This window comes from Protopterus annectens, chromosome 4.part1 (assembly GCF_019279795.1).
Source record: "Protopterus annectens isolate FY-2018-M chromosome 4.part1, PAN1.0, whole genome shotgun sequence".
Classification (NCBI taxonomy): domain Eukaryota; kingdom Metazoa; phylum Chordata; order Ceratodontiformes; family Protopteridae; genus Protopterus; species Protopterus annectens.
In genome coordinates, this window is record NC_056734.1 from 845,635,809 (window position 1) to 845,659,384 (window position 23,576).

The following is a 23,576-nucleotide window of genomic DNA, read 5'->3' on the forward strand; positions in this document are numbered from 1 at the left end:
GGCCCTATGACTGATGACTGTGGTATGCCAAGTGTAACTGAAATACAGTAGGTACTATGGTATGCTACCCTCATTGTGTGGGTCCTGTCTGTGAGCCACTTTGCATAACATCCTGAGACATAGGGGTCGATGTGCAGGTGGATGTGTATGTTGTCAATACCAGAATGGAGAACGGTGCTGAAAGCCAATGAGAGGACAATGTAGGCTGTGTGAACCCCCTTACTGTCATCAACTACCCTGGTAACTGTATCAAAGGAGTCCACCAGGTGTAGGAGCCATGCTCTGGCCCTAACAAGTCCAACCTGGGTGGCATCAAAGGACTGGAGCCCACCAATGTCTGTGTGAATGATTTCCATGATGATGTGCTCCATAGCCTTGCAGAACAGTCCAGTCAGGCGTATAGGGCAATAGTCCCTCTGGTTCATTGTGGCGCCACCTGTGTGGAGTGTGATAACTGTTGCTGTGTGCCATTCAGGGGCCACAATGTCTGATACAAGGCTATTACTGAATCTGGTGGCCAAGTGGGGAGACATGTTCAGAGGTTTGTGTAAATCACAGCCTGGGATGTTGGACAGTCACATGGAGTCAGTGTTCCAGGCCTTAGAGAGTGCAGGTTTGTACTGTGTAGTTGTGACCGCAGGGACACCGCAATGTTCCTGCATGGATTGTGGCCCTGTAGGGAGTGAGAGGGTGTAATGTTAGCATTGAACCCATCCGCCAGGATGTTGCCAACATCATTCGGTTCTGTAATGTTCCTGAGTAACTGTCGTATGTAAGAGCAGATGTGGGTATTGCCATTGACTACTGACATACCTCCATAATGCCTTGTGGTGCACCCTAGAATGTGTCACAGTAATGTTTACGTAGCTAAGTTCGGAGTATGTGATAAGGGATCCCATAGCCATACTGCGGCTGAACAGTGAGCTACCCCACCCATGGGATTGTACTCCACTTTGCAACAGCCTCCACCTTTTGTTGTACATTATGTCCATGGAACTGTACCCCCAGAATGGCGTCCATTATCTGGTGGGTACCATCATGGCTCTGTTTGGAATAGCATGATCCATGCAGTCGTGTAAGTGCTAATGAAGTGTACTGGGGTATGTTTCAGCATTTGTATGTGCATTGTCCATCTGCACGGGTATCATGACATTTACTACTGCTGTCATAAGATGTCTGTAGTAGGCATTGTAGTAATCTTGTACTGTGTATGCTGTGAAGGGTGTGATGCCGGGATGTGGATAACAAGGAACTCCCAGATATGCTCAGAACTAGTTCAAAATGATGTGAAGATTACTGATCCTACAGACATTGCCAACATACTGGCTGACAGGTTCAGTGCAAACTTCTCCCCCCCCCAAAAAAGGAGAGATATCTATACCAAGCGATTGCAGCCCCCCAAACATCTCCAACGCCCAAGTGAGAACTGCTCTCCAAAGCAAAACACAGCATCCATGGGACCTGATGGTGTCCCCGGCTGTGTGCTCCAATGAACTCAACGAGAATTAAACCCACAGCTAGGACAGCTGTTTAATCATAGTCTTACCTCTGGATACGCACCCAGGAGTGGCGCACTGCAACTGTGGTCCCACTTCACAAAGGTGCCTCCACCGACCCTGGAAATTACCGCCCATTAGCTTGACAAGCCTTATCTGCAAAGCCATGGAGAGGATCATAATGGACCTCATAAATAAAGACATAGGGAATTTGCAGACTTTGGATCCATCCCAGTTTGGCTTTGTCAAAGGCAGATCATGCCTTCTAAACTTGGTTGACTTTTCAAACAGTCACCAAAGCCATTGATGAGGGAAAGGCAGTCCATACAGCCTACCTCGATCTGGCGAAGGCCTTTGATACAATACCCCACTGGGTATCATTGAAAACTCATCAGCTTAAATGTTAATCCATACATCACAAGATGGGTTGCAAACTGGCTGAGTGACAGAACCCACAGGGTCAGAGTTGCTGGCGCCATGTCAGACTCAAAGCCTGTCACAAGTGGTGTACCACAGGGCTCAGTCCTGGCCCACTCTTGTTTGGCATCTACTTTTCAAGTACAAGCAAACACAGGAGGGTTATGGCTGACAAAGTTTGCAGATGACTGCAAACTGGCCATAGTAGAAAACACATCTGACACAGATATCCTTCAGAAGGGTCTCACAGAAACGGATAACTGGTGCCAGAGCCATGGCCTAAAGTTAAATGCCAAAAATGCATAGTCATACCCTTCGGGAAAAACAAGGTTACCCCTAGCTACCAAATAGGTGGCAATCCACTGAGTACAGAAGAAGTTATCAGGGACCTGGGGACCCAGGTTGATAGTAGTCTGTCATTCGACACCCATGTAGCTAAAGTAGTTAGGAAGACCTTCTACATTGCCCACCTTATCATGAAGGGATTCTCATCTAGATCAAGGGAGGTCATAGTCTCCCTATACTCATCACTCATCAGACCAATGATTGAGTACAATGCCCCATTCGAATGTATCTGACCCGACACTTGCAGCAGCTGGAGAGGCCACAAAGTTCCTCACCAAAAGGATAAAGGGTCTCAAACATCTGTCCTATGCTGCCCGACTGAAAGAACTCCAGCTCTATTCAGTCGCCAGCTTGCTCAGAGGTGACCTTTGCCTAACATACAAGGCCATGTCAAACCCAGATTTGATGAATATGCTTCACCTCAAAAATCTAGATCCGTCAGAGCCACAAGGGCGGAGACGAAACCTCGACACGGCTATTAATAGGACGCTGGAGGGATAGATTCATCACCCAAAGACTCCTATGCTGTGGAATAAAATCCGTATATGTGAGGCAGAGCACCTCGCTGGCCTTGTTCAAGAGAAATCTTGACCAATGGATGGGAGATCGCAGATATACCCCAGGGATTACCTCAGTGTCACTGCTCAACAGAGGCACAGCAAAATAATGGGTATAGTTCCCCATACTAAAGGGGTGGCGTAAGCCACAAAACTATGGGCTAGGCTTGTAAATGCCCTCGGGCAGATAGCCTAGTATGAACCTATGAACCTATGAACCTATAAGGGTGATTAGCATATGTTCGGAAACCACCAACGAGGGGATAACCCCAGGTGTTGGCCACCAGTCACATGTTGGTAGTGTCCATGTCTAGGATATTGTTGGTCTTGGAGGTGATATGTATGGATTAATCCAGCCGAGTAGAGGTTATGAATCCCGGACAGTGTTGGCCTAATGTGTCGGTACATGAGTGGCTATCCCAGTTAAGTGTGGGATAGTGTCAGTCTCACATCAGTAGTACCTGTCTGAACCCTACTGTCCAGTACACCAAGAAATGAGGGCTGGTAACCTTTGGGTATGTTGTTGAATCCATAGCATGTTACAATGTGTATAGCAGTTCTGGCCACAGTTAGTTGCACGTGGATCACCACTGATGAATTGTGCTTAATAACTAGCCAGGAGGTGTGTACAGCATAGTGGAATATGGGAACACCTCAGCCGTGGGTGTTCCGGTCCATGTTACATGACTGAAAGGTGTGGTCTGCATATACATGACTGAAAGGTGTGGTCTGCGTATAACCTGTCAGTGCAGCTGTGCTCTGCGGAGCCTAGAGGCAGGTCCCAGTCACTGCAGAGATATTGAAGTGGTCCATTATAAGGAGTGCCTTGCCTGTGTGCATCAGAGATGAAGATGTCAAGCATCGAGTCACATGACCCCATGTTTTGCTTGCCTGTTCCCGTTCTGGTGATGAATGTTATTGGAAACTGTGCAAGACAGGCAGTATAGGAGCAGCAAGAGCCTTACATGTTATCTGTACTCCCAGGGCTGACAGGTGTAGGTCATCTGTGCCAAAGCATCGTGGTTTGTTGACCATGTCAGTCAAAGCGGACAGATACTGGATGCCTGTGGAATGACAGCAGAAGCATAGGCAACTGTTGAAATGAAACAGTCAGTCATTGTACAGTGGTATCAAGTGTGGATGAATGCATAATGCTCCCCAAGGTTTGGCCGATACTTCAGGGCTACAAGACCGGTGAGCTATTGCAAGTCCCTGCACATGTAGTCTGTGAAGTTGCATCTCAGGGCAGTCACACTAACATGGAGAATTACAGTCAAATTGTACCTGGTGAGGTCTGGCATGGGTGCATAGGTTATGTTGCAGAACCAGTTACCCGACAGCTGGATGTACGTGACTATCGCCTTGTGTAGCCTGCTGAGTGGGGCATCAGTGTGACCGCCTACAGAGTTACCTATGACTGGTGTGTTGTGTATGTTAAAACACCCTATTGGCTGTATGTGATAGGCACACATGAGTCTGTGGGCTATAAGTTATTGTTGTTGTGCTTGGTGATGGGGGCTGCTTTTGCTGCCTACACAGAGTATGGGGAGGTTCTGCAAAAGTTGTACTCATACTATGTGTGGCCTGTTATGGTGGAGATCTTGTGAAACTATGTGATGAGTGGGGTGTGTTGCAAATGTTACATGTCCCCACATGACTGTCAGGTTCAGTCTGGGTTGGTGAGAGCATTACCCCCAGCATGGCTACATATGTGCATCTCCTACAGGCTATAGTGTCATATGTTTAGAGGTTAGCATTGACTGTGTACATGAGACAATTGCTCTATCGCCACATGTACGCCACATTCATCATATAGACAGGTAATAGCACTGCTACGTGACAGTTGGATATGCCTGTATATTCAACCATGTCTCACAAGATATGTGAGGTACGTGTGTACATCAGCTGTTGTACTGGAAGCAAGCTGGAAATGTAAGGACAGGCAGTGTACTTGTGAGAAATGGTTTGGAATGGGTGCTATATTAATTAGTAGTTCATGAAGTGCTCACAAATTCTGAACAAGTGCTAAGCATGAAAATGCAATACAGATAGGGTGTTGGATAATATCAACCCACAAGTGGTGACGGCAGTCATAATTGGAGGCACTGCACTATTACCCTTCTGAGTATGGTCTTCAAGTCCATGAACCTTTATCAATGTAGATGTTAGCAGTACAGACGTAGATGGCAGTACTTATGTTTGACTACATGTACCTTCATATATCACAGGAGTGTTCTACCAGTGGCCTGTTGACAGAATCAACACTTCAAAAGGTGTCAGAGTGACATGTGCATATCACACCAGTGGCAACTACAGTAAAACAGGGTTAATGTGTTGTACTCCCCCCTCATTGTAACCCATACCACACAGACAAATGTGAGGCATCTGTGTATGTAAGGATGCGAATGGCCATGACCTATGAGCAATAACTGTCTCAGTGTTGTGGACAACATACAGAATGGGGTTTGTGGGTGAGGTGTGTGACATATTTGCACAATCTGACAGATGATATTAGCATTGTCACCGCTAGGTAAATATCCCTGTACCCATTAACTACCACCTAGGCTGCGGTCAACATTATGGACACTGTGAAAGGGATGGTGCTGTGCAGTTCACCTCCCTGAGTTGGTGACATCTCCAGGCCTATTAGGTAGTCATATGAGGCACCCATGTCATGACAGGGTGCCATCCATGAGCATGGAGATCATTGGACAGGCATACTCAGCACTCGCGTGACCAATATTGAATCACATATCACCTTTAAGGGGTATTGGCCATATGTGGATGGGTGATACCAGCCTTCACAATCCTCACCTCCACTATGCAGCATGCTGGCTACCTTGCATAAAGACATGTGCTACACTATGATGTTGGACATGCTACACATACATATCCTGATCTGAAAGACATATGTCATGGACAGCCACCATCCTACCACTAGGATCGCCACATGCTGGACAGATCCCTATGCCATACATGTGACATACTCCCGTCATACCATGCAACCCTGTCAATCAAAGCTGCACATGTCATCTCTGTCATACATGGTGTGATGACCTCATGGTAGATGTATTATCAACTGTCTGTATCAGTAATGTGGCACTGATGCACCTCGCAGTAGCAAAATGGCTGTAGGATACAGCTAGGAAACCTTGTCTGTACATGCTATAGTTGATAACCATCCCTGCGAATGACGTCCGGCTAGCCATTGTCCCATGTCTATCACATGTGCAACACAGACGATCCGTGGCAGGATGTTGAACTGCTGTACAGTGCCGTGTAGATGTATATGGCAAAACACATGCATGTAAAGGTTTCCATGCGTATGTGTGCATTGTCACTGCTCAAGTCCATTAAGGCAGTGTATATGTTGATATGTGACATATACAAAGCATCAAGGTCAACAGCATTACTGTGGACACATCCATGCATGTGCTGATAGGTAAGAACACCAGTGCAAGCAAACAGACATGCCCACATCAAGACAGCATTCACATGGAGTATGAACAATGTAATGAGGTGACACACATATATGGTGATGATATCCAATGCATAACGGGTGTTACATGTGTGTGACACAAACATGTCAGTCATGTCAGTGTCATGATGATTTGCAAAGATAACTGTGCAGATGTACTAGATTTAATACAAATGTATGTGCAGCAGTATCTCTGTACATCTCTGTTATACTGTGACCTGTCACCATCATTATGTCTTACAGATAATGCCTCATTCACGCCTGCCAGCGTACAGCCACAAGGAGGATGATGTCCTCATCCCGTACCTCCATGAGAACTCTGAGGTGTTGTTCAGCCATGTGCCACAGCATGCCCAGCAACGTGATGACCTGTGGCAGGACCTTCGCAGGAGGGTTAATGATGTGGGTGGCCATAACCTAACCTACCAGCAGGTGCGGAGACACTGCACAGACTTGATACGACATGCGAAACAGCGTGCCACTGCAATTGCCAGGGAACAAAGTGGAACAGCTGGTGGGCCACCAATCCAGCCCCCACTCACACCCACCGAGGAGCCACTGGCCAGTCTGGGGACACCCTCAGAACAGCATCCACAAACACTAGCTGCCATTGTGGAGGTGGGTGTCTCCCACCCAATGAGTCTGGAGTTGCCTGGTAAGTCAGTTCTGCACATATGACTATTATATCTCATTTAGTTACATGTGTCACTGTACATTATGTAATGTAACATCATATGCAAGGTATATTTACACACATGCTGCATACTACAGTATGCTACCCTGTGTATGCACACATGTGCATACTATATGCTATTGTACAGGTGAATGTGTTGACATGCACAGTGCACCCTGTGGCTATCATACAGTCATGGATAATGTTCAAACTGCTGTGTCACCCCTATACAGGTACCTCTGGACATCAGTCTATTGCAGGTGAGACTGTCATCAGTATCAGGCATGTTAAAGCATAGATCTATTCACCATGTGGCCAGTTAACACTTGCACACTTGATGTTTGGTCCAGTCACGATATACAGGTCGCATCTCCCATCATTCACACTGGCTACCCATGTGCAATATATACAAACAAAATGATACACCGACATGAAACCACAGTATCTGTCATTGCTACATGGGTGGACAGTTGTGCATACAATGGTGGAGGTGTTGTACAATGTAGGCATATGTACTATACATTGGAACAACACATGTATGGTACATAAACAGTACCACACAGTGAGCTGGGATATGGGCAGCCCACATGAGTCACCATTGTGTTATATGCCCCTGCAATGGGTGCACACATTGTGATGTGCCATCTGACATGTCCCAGACATGTAATGTTCTGGCTGCAATATTGTCACACTATCCCATAACACATACCCCACATACCAAACATACAACCCGTTGTCTGCATAGCCCTGTGGATGGTGACATAGCTGACATCTATGGGTGTATGTCATATGGGACAACACAGACATGTGAGATAGATGGCCATCACAAACATTTGGCCAACACATGTTCACACATGGCCATGGGGGATGGCCAGAGACATGTAGCCACACAGTAGATGTGATGTGTATACACCCTGTTGCACATTGTCCACACATGGTCCAATTATAGCCTTAGTTGACTGATTATACAGTTGATGTGGTACACTGGTCATCCTAAAAGCCTGTGCACAGCTAGTGGAGGTGTCACTTAAGTCTACCATATAAGATGTGTTGAACATCACGGCTGTGTCATAGCATGACATTAGTCACCTGTACAGCTTCCACAGACATTGACACTACATCAGGCCACAGATACTGTACATTTCCCTTGCTGCTGTGGGACATCACCATTAGCTGTGCACCTCGTGTGTGTGGTACATCAATGTCATGTGGGACATGGTGAATTGACAAGTCTGCCATGTGTGGACATGGTTGCCAGGCATTTAAGACTCTGTAGTAGTTGTGCAGGGGTGTCATCTGTAGGTCTTCCAGTGACCTGTCACATGACAAAGCATGGTTTGATGTGTATACACCTCAGCATCGTGGGTCACAATCCACAGTTATGTCATGGGTATGCATGCAGTTATGGCTATGCAATGTGTGCATATTACGCACTGTATAGCAATATAGACACCTCATGATGCCATGCAATGGTACAGTGTCTGTACTTCACACTGTATAGCAATGTAGACAGCTCACACTATCCTTCCATGCTCATGCACATTTGCTAAACATGCATTCTATCTGTAGGGCATACAGACAACACTGCAATGTGATGCCCATTACAATGCTGTACATGTGTGAGGACACCATTGTGTCAGACATGTATGAATGTTAATGCACACGTCAGCAGATTACATGTCAAGGTCACTTCAGCCATGTGTACTGTTAACCTGTTATGGTCCACATGGTATATCACGGGGATGCATGCTTACTACCATGATTGTATGAACTGCATGGCTACTGATATGACACCTGCTTGCTGTTGTGTGCAACCCAGGGAGGTATGCTAACTAACACTATTAATGTCTGAGCTGCATGCCGTCTGTTGTATCACATGCCTGCTGCATGCCGTCTGTCAAATCACATGCATGGTGTGTCTGTGTGTGTGTGTGTGTGTGTGTGTCTGTGTGTCTGTGTGTGTCTGTGTGTGTGTGTGTGTGTGTGTCTATTGTAATTTAGAGTCTTTCTTTGCATTCACAGGTGATGTAGGTGCGTTACAATCCTGCGTTCCATCTGATGTTAATGCCCACACAGATACTAGCAGTGATGAACATATGCATGAGGTACAGGCAGGGTTGTCAGGGGCTGAATCTGTGCCAATGGTTGCCATCCCAGCTATGTCCCCTTCTTCCCCACACACAGTTCTGTTGCCAACACATACCGCATCACCAGTGGCCATAGAGGAAGGACAGTCAGCATCTGTTAGCATGGAACAGGAACGTGTGGTGGCTACAGAAGGTGTGTCTCCACACCACGGTGTCAGTGTAATGACTGCAGATATGCCACACAGGCATGTGGCCAGTGCTGCTTGTAGGAGGACCTCTAGCAGACGCACCTGCAGGACAGAGCACAACAGCTGGTGTCACCAGACACATGTTCCAGACTGTAATGGCGGCACAGGCACATGCTGAACGACAGAACAATGAAGGGCAGAGGCTGCAGAGGGCTTCTATCCATACTCTAAATGACAACATCCAGGCATTGGCAAATACTCAACAGCAGATTGCTGATATTCTGGACAGGCGATTGGGTGACATGGTCGGAATCCTTGACTGTGGCATGGCAATCAGCGAGGGTGAGCTGTCTGTGCTGGAACGTCTGGTAGGAGTGAGGCATAGGCCATGTGGACGTAGGCCAGCTACACCACCTAGTGCAGGTCAACGTGAGCGTGCCACCTCACATGCCCGCTCCCATAGTGCCGGTAGCAGTAGCAGTTCAGCTGGTGCTGCGCTGTCCACACCAGGATGCAGCAGGACACATCGACGTGGCCCTGGACGTTCCCAGCGGGGACACGGTTCCAGTGGACATGTGTCATCGGACAGTAGCCAATCTGTACCTCCGCCTGGTATTGCCGGTGCAACCCCTGGCAGGCACAGGTCATGTGGCCATGGCCGGATACAGTGAGCTGTACATCCTGGTCTGTACAATCTGGAGCTGTCAATAATACCCCTGTGTAGGCCTCACAAAAGGCAGAACTGTGTGCACACATACACGCACACAGCAAAAACATCTGTAGGGCACCGCAACACCCACATGCATAATGACCATACATGTCCAATCAGATCACTGGCCCTTACCCACACACATGATGTCATCCATTGGTGCAGCCTATGCCCCTGGCAAACATTATCACCCTATGCATATGATGAAGCCTGTGCCGCATCCCTGTCATCCACACCATCTGTGCAGGGACATGCTCAAATGGTCTGATGCACAGGGTGAACAGAATAGTGAGAGAAGTGTATATTACATTAGTTGTGTACTGTTGACATGCATCAGACGTACCATGTAGTACATGTTTATCATGCATTGTTATATGTTCACAGTATGTGTCTTGGTAACAACAGTAACAGCATGTTGGTAATGATGCCCTGGTTCCCTCATTATGGTCTACTTGCATGTGCCAACAAGTAGCAGTGTTTGCATTTTCCCATGTGTAAATGTGGAGTACTCACAGGCATGTATGGCAATATCAGCATGCTATATGTAGCCTCAACCTGACTGTTGGAAAGGCTAACATACCACAGATGTCCACACATCTACTGATCCAAAAGCATGTGGGCTGTTTAATAGGCTACAGTCGTTAGAGACGTGACATCCATACCAGGTCACATCACAGGTATGTTGACATGGTGCAGGGGGTGTACACAGTGGTCCGACCGATGATACCATTAGAAGCCACTTGATAGCATGAGGCCTCACTGTGTAGCAGTAATACCCTGTCACATTACAGGAACATACCCACACTCACGGGGTCAACAACACTATAACTCACACTCCATAGTGTTGAGGTGAGGACCCCTGCCTATGTGGTTATCACCCTCATAGTACTGTGCACCCACACAACGCGACACAGAGAATGAAAAAGTATAGGTAGCCAGTAAGGCTGAGACCGATGTCATCAATAGGGTAGTAGACTGCATCACCATTGAGGGGTTAGGGATCCTGTCTGTTCTGTATGGTAGCATACACCCTCACTCCATGCACCAGACAGTCATACATACATTTACACACACACACACACACACACACACACACACACACACACACACACACACACACACACACACACACACACACACACACACACACACTGTGGAGTCCACACACCACCCATGTCTACATCATGCTTTCCACACTGCAGTATGTACAGATCTCTACAACAGTGTACAGGGGTGTGTAACAATTGGGATGTATTCCCCACCATATGTGGCATATATGGTCACACAAGCAAACACACATGGCAGTACTGTGAATGATACACCAGCTATATGATGATATGTCTGACAGACATGCAGCAGTATTGGCCGCATTATGTGTACCAACGCTACCTCCGGCAATTGTGCTGCTATACGCACACGGGAGGATGTAAGTGTTACAGGTGTCAAGTGACTTACAGTCACTAACACCCGACCGCTGTGTAGGTTTTATGTCTTCACCGTCAAGTAATAGTAACATAGCGTACTGTTTGCACATGTAATGGTAGGATGGCGTGTGACACACCTGTGAGCCGTCCCCGGCAAACATCCATCTGCAAAGGTGGATCACCACTTTATGTACACACACCCATTCATACCTGATGTACATCGTACTGTACATACCGTACTGTCAGTATTTCACCATATACAGGTGTCAGTGATGGGGCTGCATTGTAACTGCATGTTGTAGTTAGGCACAGATGAATTACATACATCAGCTACTGCACATGCATGGTAGCTGCATGCACACCACTACATGTACATGTGTGTTGGTCCTACATGCCTGTCATGTAGCCATGTTTGTATGCATTGCAATTGGTGGACATGTGTGATGACATACATAACACATGGACTGTTGTATGATATGATGGGTGTCATGGGTAACTAGTACAGAGGGAATGTGTCCTTGGTCAACATTGCTACCTCATGTACTGTTAGCATTCAACAGCCATGGACCTACCTTCTATTTGCATGCATATGATTGCTGTAGCCACTTGTCTGCATGGAGGACAGAAAAAGCTATGCTATGTACATATGTGTTTTGTGTGTGTGTGTGTGTGTGTGTGTGTGTGTGTGTGTGTGTGTGTGTGTGGTCCATGCACATATCCACTGTGATTACATGTATGTCATATCCAAACATGTGTGTTCTTTGGTGTACAGCGACAGTCATCTGTCACAGCTGTGTAAGACCCAGGGCCCCTGTTATGTGTAGAGCCGACCTGGTTATGTACAGTGGTATCATTGCATTGCATAACACATGATGGAACCCTGTCAGTACATGTGTAGTCTGCACAGTTGCTGTAGACCTATGTACAGTCCACTGGTCATGATTCACACGGTGTTGTGGTAATGTATGGCTGTGTGTTGCTGGTCCAATGACATGGTGATGTCTGAGGGCTACATAGTAGACTGCGGTGTTTACCTGTGTGATCTGCACCTGAGACATCTGTGATGGCACTTGAGTGTGTACTGGTCAGTACATGTGAGTGGCCTTCATGTACGTGGGGACAGTAACACCAAACTGTGCCCTTCCGTGTTTAGAATCTGTGTGCATGCAAGACGGCCCTTTGCAACTGCTAAGTGTGTGAGCATGCCCAGTATGCCGTTGTGTAGATGGACACACAGTACATTCCAAACTGTGCCCTTCCATGTTTAGAATCTGTGTGCATGCAAGACGGCCCTTTGCAACTGCTAAGTGTGTGAGCATGCCCAGTACGCTGTTGTGTAGATGGACACACAGTACATTCCAAACTGTGCCCTTCTGTGTTTAGAATCTGTGTGAATGCAAGACAGCCCTCTGCAACTGCTAAGTGTGTGAGCATGCCAGTACGCCGTTGTGTAGATGGACACATAGTACATTCCAAACGGACATGTGATACTAAGTGTGTGAGCATGCCCAGTGACACCTTGTGTCAGTGATGTGCCTCTGTGTATGGGCATGGCCATTGACATCCTGTATAGCGATGGTGGTCATCCAGGTAACAGATGTCCATTCTCCACGTCAGGATGGATGCCTACATTGAACACACTGGTTGACTGTCTTGAAGGGTGTACTGTCTGTGGTGTGTCTCGTATCTATGTAGTGTTGTAATAGTGCTCCGTAGATGGGCAGTCGTCCCGCTCACACTACTGCCGTGTGTTTGCCTACTTCTACCTTGGGACAGTACTATGCCTTTAGACTGCTCACTCTCTATGCATTCCCTATCAGCGTCTTTGCCTTTGTGGATGACGTCATCCACCTAGAAGTATGCCTCTGGGAGTGCTGTGTTCCAGTAATCTCGGTAGCACATTCTGTAACTGCATAATGCTGTAGTGTGATAAAGTAGTTAGGTGTATGTTCGACTCCAGGCCCTGCCAAGTGTGTGTGTGTTTCCAGCTGCCTGGGGACAGAGTAATGCTTTTAGATGGCTCACTCCACATACATTCCCTATCGGCGTCTTTGCCTTTGCGGATGATGTCATCCACCTAGAAGTAAGCCTCTGGGAGTGCTGTGTGCCAGTAATCTTGGTAGCGCGTTCTGTAACTGCGTAATGCTGTAGTGTGATAAGGTAGTTAGGTGTATGTTCGACTCCCAGCCTTGCCAAGTGTGTGCCTGTGTGTGTGTGTGTTTCCAGCTCCCGGGGGACAGAGTAATGCTTTTAGATGGCTCACTCCACATACATTCCCTATCAGCATCTTTGCCTTTGTGGATGATGTCATCCACCTAGAAGTATGCCTTTGGGAGCGCTGTGTTCCAGTAATCTCGGTAGCGCATTCTATAACTGCGTAATGATGTAGTGTGATAAGGTAGTTAGGTGTATGTTCAACTCCCAGCCCTGCCAAGAGTGTGTGTGTGTGTGTGTGTGTGTGTGTGTGTGTGTGTGTGTGTGTGTGTGTGTGTGTGTGTGTGTGTGTGTGTTTCCAGCTGCCTGAGAATGGAGTAATGCTTTTAGACAGCTCACTCCACATACATTCCCCATCGGCGTCTTTGCCTTTGCGGATGATGTCATCCACCTAGAATTATGCCTCTGGGACTGCTGTGTTCCAGTAATCTCGGTAGCACATTCTGTAACTGCATAATGCTGTAGTGTAATAAGATAGCTAGGTGTATGTTTGACTCCAAGCCCTGCCAAGTGTGTGCCTCTTTGTGTGTTTCCAGATGCCTGGGGACAAAGTAATGCTTTTAGATGGCTCACTCCACATGCATTCCCTATCGGAGTCTTTGTCTTTGCGGATGATGTCATCCACCTAGAAGTATGCCTCTGGGAGTGCTGTGTTCCAGTAATCTCGATAGCGCGTTCTGTAAATGCGTAGTGTGATAAGGTAGTTAGGTGTATGTTCAACTCCCAGCCCTGCCAAGTGTGTGTGTTTCCAGCTGCCTGGGGACAGAGTAATGCTTTTAGATGGCTCACTCCACATACATTCCCTATCAGTGTCTTTGCCTTTGCGGATGATGTCATCCACCTAGAAGTATGCCTCTGGGAGTGCTATGTACCAGTAATCTCGATAGCGCGTTCTGTTACTGCATAATGCTGTAGTGTGGTAGACTAGACAGGTAGGTTCTCGATTCCAAGGCATGGCAGGTGTGTGTGTTTGGCAGTTATACCGTATGTGTTGGTATCTGTGGGTGGTTAGCTGCGGGATGTGTTCAGTTTGTTTTGTTGATGACCTATATAGTGTCCACAGCCCACATATTCTGCCAAGACACTGGGTTGTCAACATATACATTCGCCAATAGGTCTGGTGAGTAACTGTCAGCAGCCCTACTCTTACCTTAGATACGGTCTGACCCGTGTCACGCAACATACACGTGCCTTGATAGTAACAACACTACATGATGCAGGTGGCACATGTAGTTTCCTTTTCATTCCTGTCTAATGCATTGCTGTCATGTGGTCCACTGTTGTGATATAAATGCCATATCTACATATGTGTATACATGTATATGTGTGTATGTATATCTATATATATATATATATATATATATATATATATATATATATATATATATATATATATATATATATATATATATATATATATATATATGTCCATGTATATATGTATACAAATAATATATATGATATATGTAGATGTAGAGGTAGACATAGATGTGAACATATGTCTGGGGACATCAGCGCTATTGAATGTTTGTGCCGGATGATCTGTACGTGATAACCTGGGATCTATGTATATCTGCCATGGCGTGGCGGTAATGCACATCGTCTGTAGTGTGCAGGGCCATGGGTTGTAGTCGTGTAGACACCGGTTATTTTGTTGCTGAGAAGACCATGGGACATCGAATATGGTGATGGTAAGGCACCTGTTGCCAGTTGTGTATGGATCTGAGTGACACTGAGCAGTGGTTAATAATTTGGAGGTTCGATGTGGGTCATATAACTATTCATTAGATGACTATACTATGCAGATGAGGTTGACTATGGTGTATCACATTTATCACCAGGGTGTGCTGCTGGTCCCTGGAGTGTATGTGTGTAGTCAGCCGGGTGCAGGTCTCGAATATAGTTGACAGCATGGGAGGGGGGTCAGGCATAATGTACATATATTGCAGAACTGTGCCTCGGGAGTGCTCCTGCCTTAGCACACCTAAGCTAGGGGTGTGTCTATACCTGCCTGGTGACATTGGGAGGGATGACAGCAGTGGTGGGGTAGTCAGGGTGTACAGGCTGCACAAACAGGTGTTGATCAGCACAATCAGCAGATGACATGGCCAGCCCACACATGAACAGTACGTTAATGCGAGCAAGCAGCATACACACAGGTTTCGTCCACACTCTACACCACCGGTGTATACCTGCATGGACATTTCATGACACAGTCCAACCAAATGACACGGGCTGCAGAAGGCAACATATACCAACATGTGCATGCGGCTGGGGCAGTGAGGATGTGTATGCTGCCGAACAACCCTTACTGGTGTGACATAAGACTTTATAGACCGAGGGTGACTTACCAGGGGCTACATGGGCTGGGGATGTTGAAGCACTATGGGGTGGACAAAGACCTCCTACAGCAGCTTGTTGACCTGTGCCTGCCATACCTGACACATCAAACAGGCCGAGGGAAACACATAACAGTGGATACCATGGGATGTGTCGGCCTAGGTGTACTAGCCACAGGTACCTCACACAGTACAACTGAGGATATCATGGATATCTCACAGGCATCTGCATCCAGAGTATTGCACCAGTTCACAGATGCCATGTCAACACATGCTAGTGAGCACGTACATGTCCTCAACACACGTGATTAGTGGACCAGCAATATGCATCTGTTCAACCACATGGATGACTACCCTGGGGTACTGGGTGCTATAGCCTGCACATGTAGCACCACCCGGAGAGCGGGGAAGGGCCTACAGTCACTGCAGGGGCATACCCTCCAACAGCTAGGCCATATGCGATGGCCAGCGCATGAGACTGAATGTGTGTGCTGTCTGCCTTGGAAGCTATGATGTGTCCAATATATGGCATCTGACACAGCTGTAGCACACCAGTGCTGATATGGCCATCCCCTACAGTCTCCTAGTGGGGGATGCTGGGTAAATACTGGTGTAGTGGCTGATGACACCCATCAGCAGTGCACACACACCCCTGAACACTCACACCATACTAAGGCGGATGCACAGGCAAGACATATACTTGTGCATGTGTTTGGGATGCTCGGTTCACAGTTCTGGTACTCGGACACATCCATTGGAGCTCTGCAGTATTCACAAGCTGCATGCATACAAGTTGTTATGGTATTTGCTATGCTACACAATGTTATCCTGCAGTAACAGTTGCAACAGGTACTGCATGGGGCAGGGCCACACAGCCCAACACCACTGCCAAGGCCTGTACAGGCACAGTGTGACTTGGTGAAGGAACTACCTGAGTAGGGCACAGTCGGCGAAAGCTTGTGCACAGTATGACCTGCCCTTGGCAAAGAGGCAGCACAAGGCATATGCACAGTAGGTACCCACGGATTTCCCCTCTCTGATCCGCACACAGTACAATGGATGCCAAACATAACAGTACCTGTGCTCGGCCGTGTATAGGAGGTGCACTGTGTGCATCCGACATAGGCAGCACACCAGCACCGTCCTCAAGTCCGGAACACACCCAGGGTATGTCTATTGACCTAACAAGTGGCAGTTGTATTAGAATGTGTAGTTACCCATTGCTATGGTATGTATGTGAGCATACAAGTGACTGTGGTGGCCAAATGTTAGGGCAGCAGACAGTACACATCCATAGTGGCACCATGACCTTTGTAGCACATATGGGGTATCCCTCCAACCAGCAATTTAGGTAGGTCCAAACACTGACATGGAGTACCCAGCATACCAGTACAGTAGTGGCAGATGTGTACAACTGTTGGCTGTGCCCCCGTCACACCTACACATGTGAGAGTCATGTGCACCACCCATGGTGCTGTGTAGGACTGTGGTTGTGGTTGCATATCCCCCCACACTATGCAGACATGTAGCAACTGTCAATGCCACATGACCATTAGCTACCCTGCAGACACAGCATGACACCTGTCTGTGTAGAATGGAGGGGTCAGCAACACAGTACTATCTGGACATGTGACACATGCAATACAGTTGACCATACTTTGCATGCTCACACACCTGATGGTATGATGGTATTGTTGGTCGACAACATGCGTAACAGTCATACTGGGCATGCTCACACACTGAAACACAGGACGGCCAGGCATGCATACATCAGTGGTCAGGACATATCTGCCAGTACATTGCTATACTGTTGGATGTCTGTGCTGTATGGTGTGTGTGTGGTCTATTGTCTGTACATATTCCATGGTCTATTGTTAATTCACATGAGCTATGTGCACAGGGTACTTCTACCATCACGTGTATAGGGCAGTTCTTTGTTTGTGGACAGGCTGACGCCTTTGGATACAGACAGGGTAAGGCACAGTCCAGCAGGTGGGAGCTGTTGTGTGTGGGTTTGCACACTGTTAAGCACTGCTGACCTCTGGTCACAGCACCTTATACACGTTTAGACTCCACATTTCTTTGGCAGTGCACTACTGGCATACTGGTAGACAAACACGCTTACACCCGCTCGCTCTCCAACATTTTCACTTACATTTGTCACTCACGCTGGGTGTGTGCGATCCCTTGTGATGCGTATTACATCGGACTACATGACTACAGTATTGGGTATGTGTAACCATTTTGTGAAGGCAGGCATTTGACTGTACGGACTCGGCGGCCTGTCCAGTGACATAATCATATTATCTGCGTGTTCCTCATATGATCTGCTCCCATCTGCCTGATACATGGGAACCAATACTCTGCAATGCTGACATGTGACTTGAGTTTGTTAACGCAGCTGTCTGCCGAGTCATGCTACCGCATACCTACTGCACATTGGCCACCTTTCAGATTGCATGACGGGAGCCTGTAGGAGTGACACCTTTCCCACTTTGCATGGGACAGTCCCTCATCACACATCTCATGTGACAATACCAGAACTCTCCAGCAATCGGGGACACATTTCTGCAGAATCAGGGACAGGTCAAGAAAAATCAGGGACACTTTTACAAAAGTAGTGCTATTAACTTGACACATTGACAGAATCAGAGCATATGACTTAATACACATATTCTGAAGTAACAGTTGTTTATAACTCTTACTTATTGTCATTAGTCAGTAAGTGTTATTCACCACTTTTCCTTCAACAGCCACTAATTTTAGGAGGGATTAAGAAGGACAGAGTTAGACTTTCAGTCAAACTCAGGGATGTACCTGACATTCAGGGACAGTTGAGTGGTATGTACAATACTCTAGCCATTGCAACTGTCCTGATTATGGGACCTTCTCATGTTGTAGGTGTCTGTACTGGTTGCTTGTTACAGGTCTTGTATACCTGACACGTTGATATGTCATATGTAGTAGCATAAGCAACTATACTGCTGCTAGACTACGCTTTGATTTGTTCCGATATGTATATTTCTGTACTATGCATGGCTGTAGGTATGTTCTGACCTGGTACATCTGACAGTTCTACAAGCAGGTTCCACTTTGGCCATTCAGACTGGTGGTGGCCCTATATACCCTATATGTAGAGCTATCACATGTGTCAAGGCAACACATATCCACAGCCAGTAGTAAACAGACGACGTCCATGGTTTGCATACGTTAAGGTTAATTATGTAGCATTATAATTGATAATAATGTTTCCTATTACATGTAGCTGTTACTGATACAACAAATTGATGTCTGACACCACTACACACACTATATAGCCTCCATTCCCGAACTCACAGGCCATGTGTCATAACTGTCATTTTGCAGGGCACAACTGCCCAGATGGGTGTGTCCCTCGCAGGTGTGCTGGTGTTGAACCTCTTCTATTATGCTATCATCTACCCGAGGTGGTCAGCAAATTATGCACGTTCTGTCAGTAGCAGAACTCACATATCAATGGGTGTGAATGAACACTGTATCAGGAACAATGCATAACACCCTGTGGGACACATTTAGACGATTGGTTCTATTAACCAGACACATTCACAGTCACAGAGCATATGTATTCATTCACGTTTGTCAAGGTACATGCTGCTTATGACTCATACAAGTTGTCATCTGTCATTACCTGTATTTCGCCACCTGTTCACCTAATATCACTAGTTCTGGAAGTGTTTAGTTGGACTTTGTTACATTCTGATACATAACTATGGATGTCCATGCTAATCAGGTACACGGCACTGATGTGGTCTCTATGTATTCCCCCGATGGTTTACAGACTATCCGGTAGATGTGCTCTTCAGGTTTGGGAGGTGTAGGCGTATGCTATGCCCACATAGGAATATTAATGACTTCCACTGGGCGGGCCTACTACATCCTTGCCAACCAGCACCTGCACACTTAAGCCCATTATTGCATACCCATGGTCCACCTACCTGGCACCCCTCTACAGCAGTCATGACAAATACTTAATGCGAGCGCAGCTGGGGTATGAGCACACCCCTACACATTGCCCACTCTCCCCATCTCGGGACACATGTCATACGTTTTGTCAACTCATGTATTATCATATTTGCACAACCTACTGTTCCATGTACACCTACATCCTGCTCATAATAATGTCAGCAGATTCACACGTACCCTGAATTTTTGGGGTTCCACAAGGGACACCATTATCCATGTTTAAAGTGTAGACCTTGCAGAACTCTCCCACTGGTCCTTTCCTACCGGTGTTTTGGACAGCGGCAGTGTATTGATCTGTATTGTCTGTCTGTATGTCTGTCCGGCCTAGCTGGGTGATGTGGGGGGTACAATGTTTATTTACTGGACCTCCCAGTCACATATGCCTGGGCTGTAAATATGTTACCCCTAATTGGTGTGTAGTAACCTATTTATGTACATGTGTATATCTGCACTGACATATATATTTTGTTTTGTGTGTATGTGTATATATCACTACCTGTTGTTTGTGTATATATATATATATATATATATATATATATATATATATATATATATATATCCATAGTATATCCTTGTGTGTGTGTGTGTGTGTGTGTATATATATATATATATATATATATATATATATATATATATATATATATATATATATATATATATATATATATCCGTATGAATATATATGTGTATGTAAATTAATATAGATATATGTATATATACGTTTTTATCTATATATACATCTGTGTGTCCGTTAACCGATACATTTCCCAGACATGGACACTTACACATGTGTATTGGTCTCTGCTTCAACTGCATACTATTGCCTTAGTCATTCTGACACCGACACTTCACTCCGGTGATCTTGTGCTCAGTATATTGCACGTTATGCAGCGGACAGATGTAGCATGTTTTTCATGTCTGGGGTGCCGCTGCTAACTGGGATTTGATACAGTGTTATTCAACCTATTACTCATATGTGCAGCCTATTATTCCTGCTGCTGTTTTTGTTTCTGTGCACATTCATATTATTACTGTTGATAGGATGTGCGTTTGTGTTACTGTGACTGTACGTCAACATATTGTTGTCTTCATGTAGTTGTGTCTTTCTGCTTTTCCCAGTTTGGGGTTGTCACAGCAGAACTCCGTTCCGCTCATGGGTGGTGTATAGGTTTTACGTGCCGGGCTGTCAGACATGACGCACAACGTCCGACAACGATACGCCCATTCACGTATGTCTCTACGCAAACGACAGTCTATCTGGGAATTGCACCTATGTACTAGCTGACCTCCACAGGCCGCTCCGTTGCACCCAGCGCACCATACCCTAGCACTCCTGTGTCCATAATCGCATATCCATAGTTTCTCCTGCACACCCGTGTTGAGTTTCCATGCATAACAGCCATTATACACCTGATATCACAGCCATGACACACCTTTACACATTGCCCTCTCATGAGCGTTGGGGCCCTACACACATTTTGTACCACCTTGTGCATTCACAGGCTCACCATCCATTCATATTTGCACATATGTGCCTTTCCTGGTGTTATGGATTACGAACGATTTGCGGGTTACAAGTGTAGGTGGTCGCAACATGTACTACATTCCGTCTGTTTACAATGTTGACGTAGCACTTCAACGATGTTATGGCCACTGGAATAGCCCTGCCTCTGGTGTGAAGAGCGGTGCTCTACTCACACTTGTGCAGCTTTATGTGACATACACTGCGAGCACTTCATAATTCCTTACTTGCTCTGGATTCCCTTCACAACCCTTATGTTTGCTTTCGTCTTTCGGTGTTCCTTACATATCTATATATTTCTATATGTATATATATATATATATATATATATATATATATATATATATATGTGTATATATATATATATATATATATATATATATATATATGTGTATATATATATATATATATATATATATATATATATATATATATATATATATATATATTTATATGTATGTGTATATATAGATAAATATGTAGATATATAATTGCATATTTCTGTTATGTCTGTGGATATTTATCTATTCACACATCGATCTATCTATATATATAAAAGTTACAGCTGTACAAGACAACATACATTTGCTATGCTAATAGCTGCATACACCCGCGCAGGCCCACTTGCATCTACTTATTCTGAGTTACATATGTTTACAGGCACTTCTTTGGGATTACATGTGCCTTATTCCTTATGACAGTAACACTTTGATGGAATCCGGTTAACGGACCCATGTGAACGCGGTCACCTTTACATGTATAAACGTTGGCTTTACAGCACAGAGGCATTCATTACACAATTAATATGTGCTATAGTCGTACTTGAACCGGGAATGCCTTTACGTTGGGCGGATGCTGTAACCACTACACTATTGGTGTTCTGGCTCAGTTATATGTATACCCATGGTTCATAGCTACTCTGACATACGCCTCACCGCTTCCCTTACACAGCAGGCATCCATTCTCCTGCTGGGAAAACCGCAGTACTACAATTAGGACATTCCCTGTTTCCTACTGCTCTGGACCCGTGCTGCAAGTCGACTCACTCCAAGGATATTCAAAACTCCTACGCTTATAGTCCTTGCACATACGCATGTTTGATTGTCAGGGTCCACATAAAAAACCCACTCGGGGCACAAAACATAGAAGACAATTAAAACAGTGAAACCACAAAGGACGCTCCACAGAGAACGGTGAATTGAGCACTTTTAATACCAAAGAAAAAAATGACTTAGCGCTTTCACCAGTACAACTGTCTTCTTCAGAGTCATTTAAAACTTCACATTACCATGTATTTATTGCACTCAACCCATAGCCATAGGTTAAAATCAGAAATACCCCACCCAATAAAAACATCACACTACTTAATATGTATATAGTCACACAACATTATTTAAAAAAAACATTATATATATGTATACTGTGTAAAAAATATATATCTCATATATAATATATATGTAACCATGTATATATTATAACCACACTGATAATAAATAATGCAAAAACATAATAAACATAATTAATTTAACTAATTTGACAACAATGTATAGTATTTGCACCCAACTTAACAATACAACATTTCATTGAATTAAACTTGTTGGGATTTCAACTTTAAAAGGGGTTTTAAAGACACACTGTCTTTAAGCCCAGGAGATTTTAGTGCATCAAGTCTTAACTGCCATTCTGTTTCTAAGGCACCCACTTTATTTACCGTATCCCCACAACCATCAAACTCAAAGATCCGTCCTACCACAAAAAACAAGAATTTATTGAAATTGGAACATGTAGTACTGTGTAGGTATAACGCATTGTGTGTATCATTTTTTTCTAATAGATCTAACATGTACAAATATCCTGTCTTTTAACCTCCTAATGGTCTTACCTACATAGAATGCCTCACATGTCATACATGAGGCCACGTATACTAAATTCTTAGTATTACAGTTACATTGACCAGGACATGGTATAGTGTATTTGTAACCCCACACACATAGATATGATCCTTCACTGATAAATCTATACCACCTACATGCCCCACATTTCCTCATACTTGATTTAAATTGAGGTTTGGCTTTTCTTTCCAACATTCCCTTCAAGTTGTCACCTCTACCATAAACAATCAGAG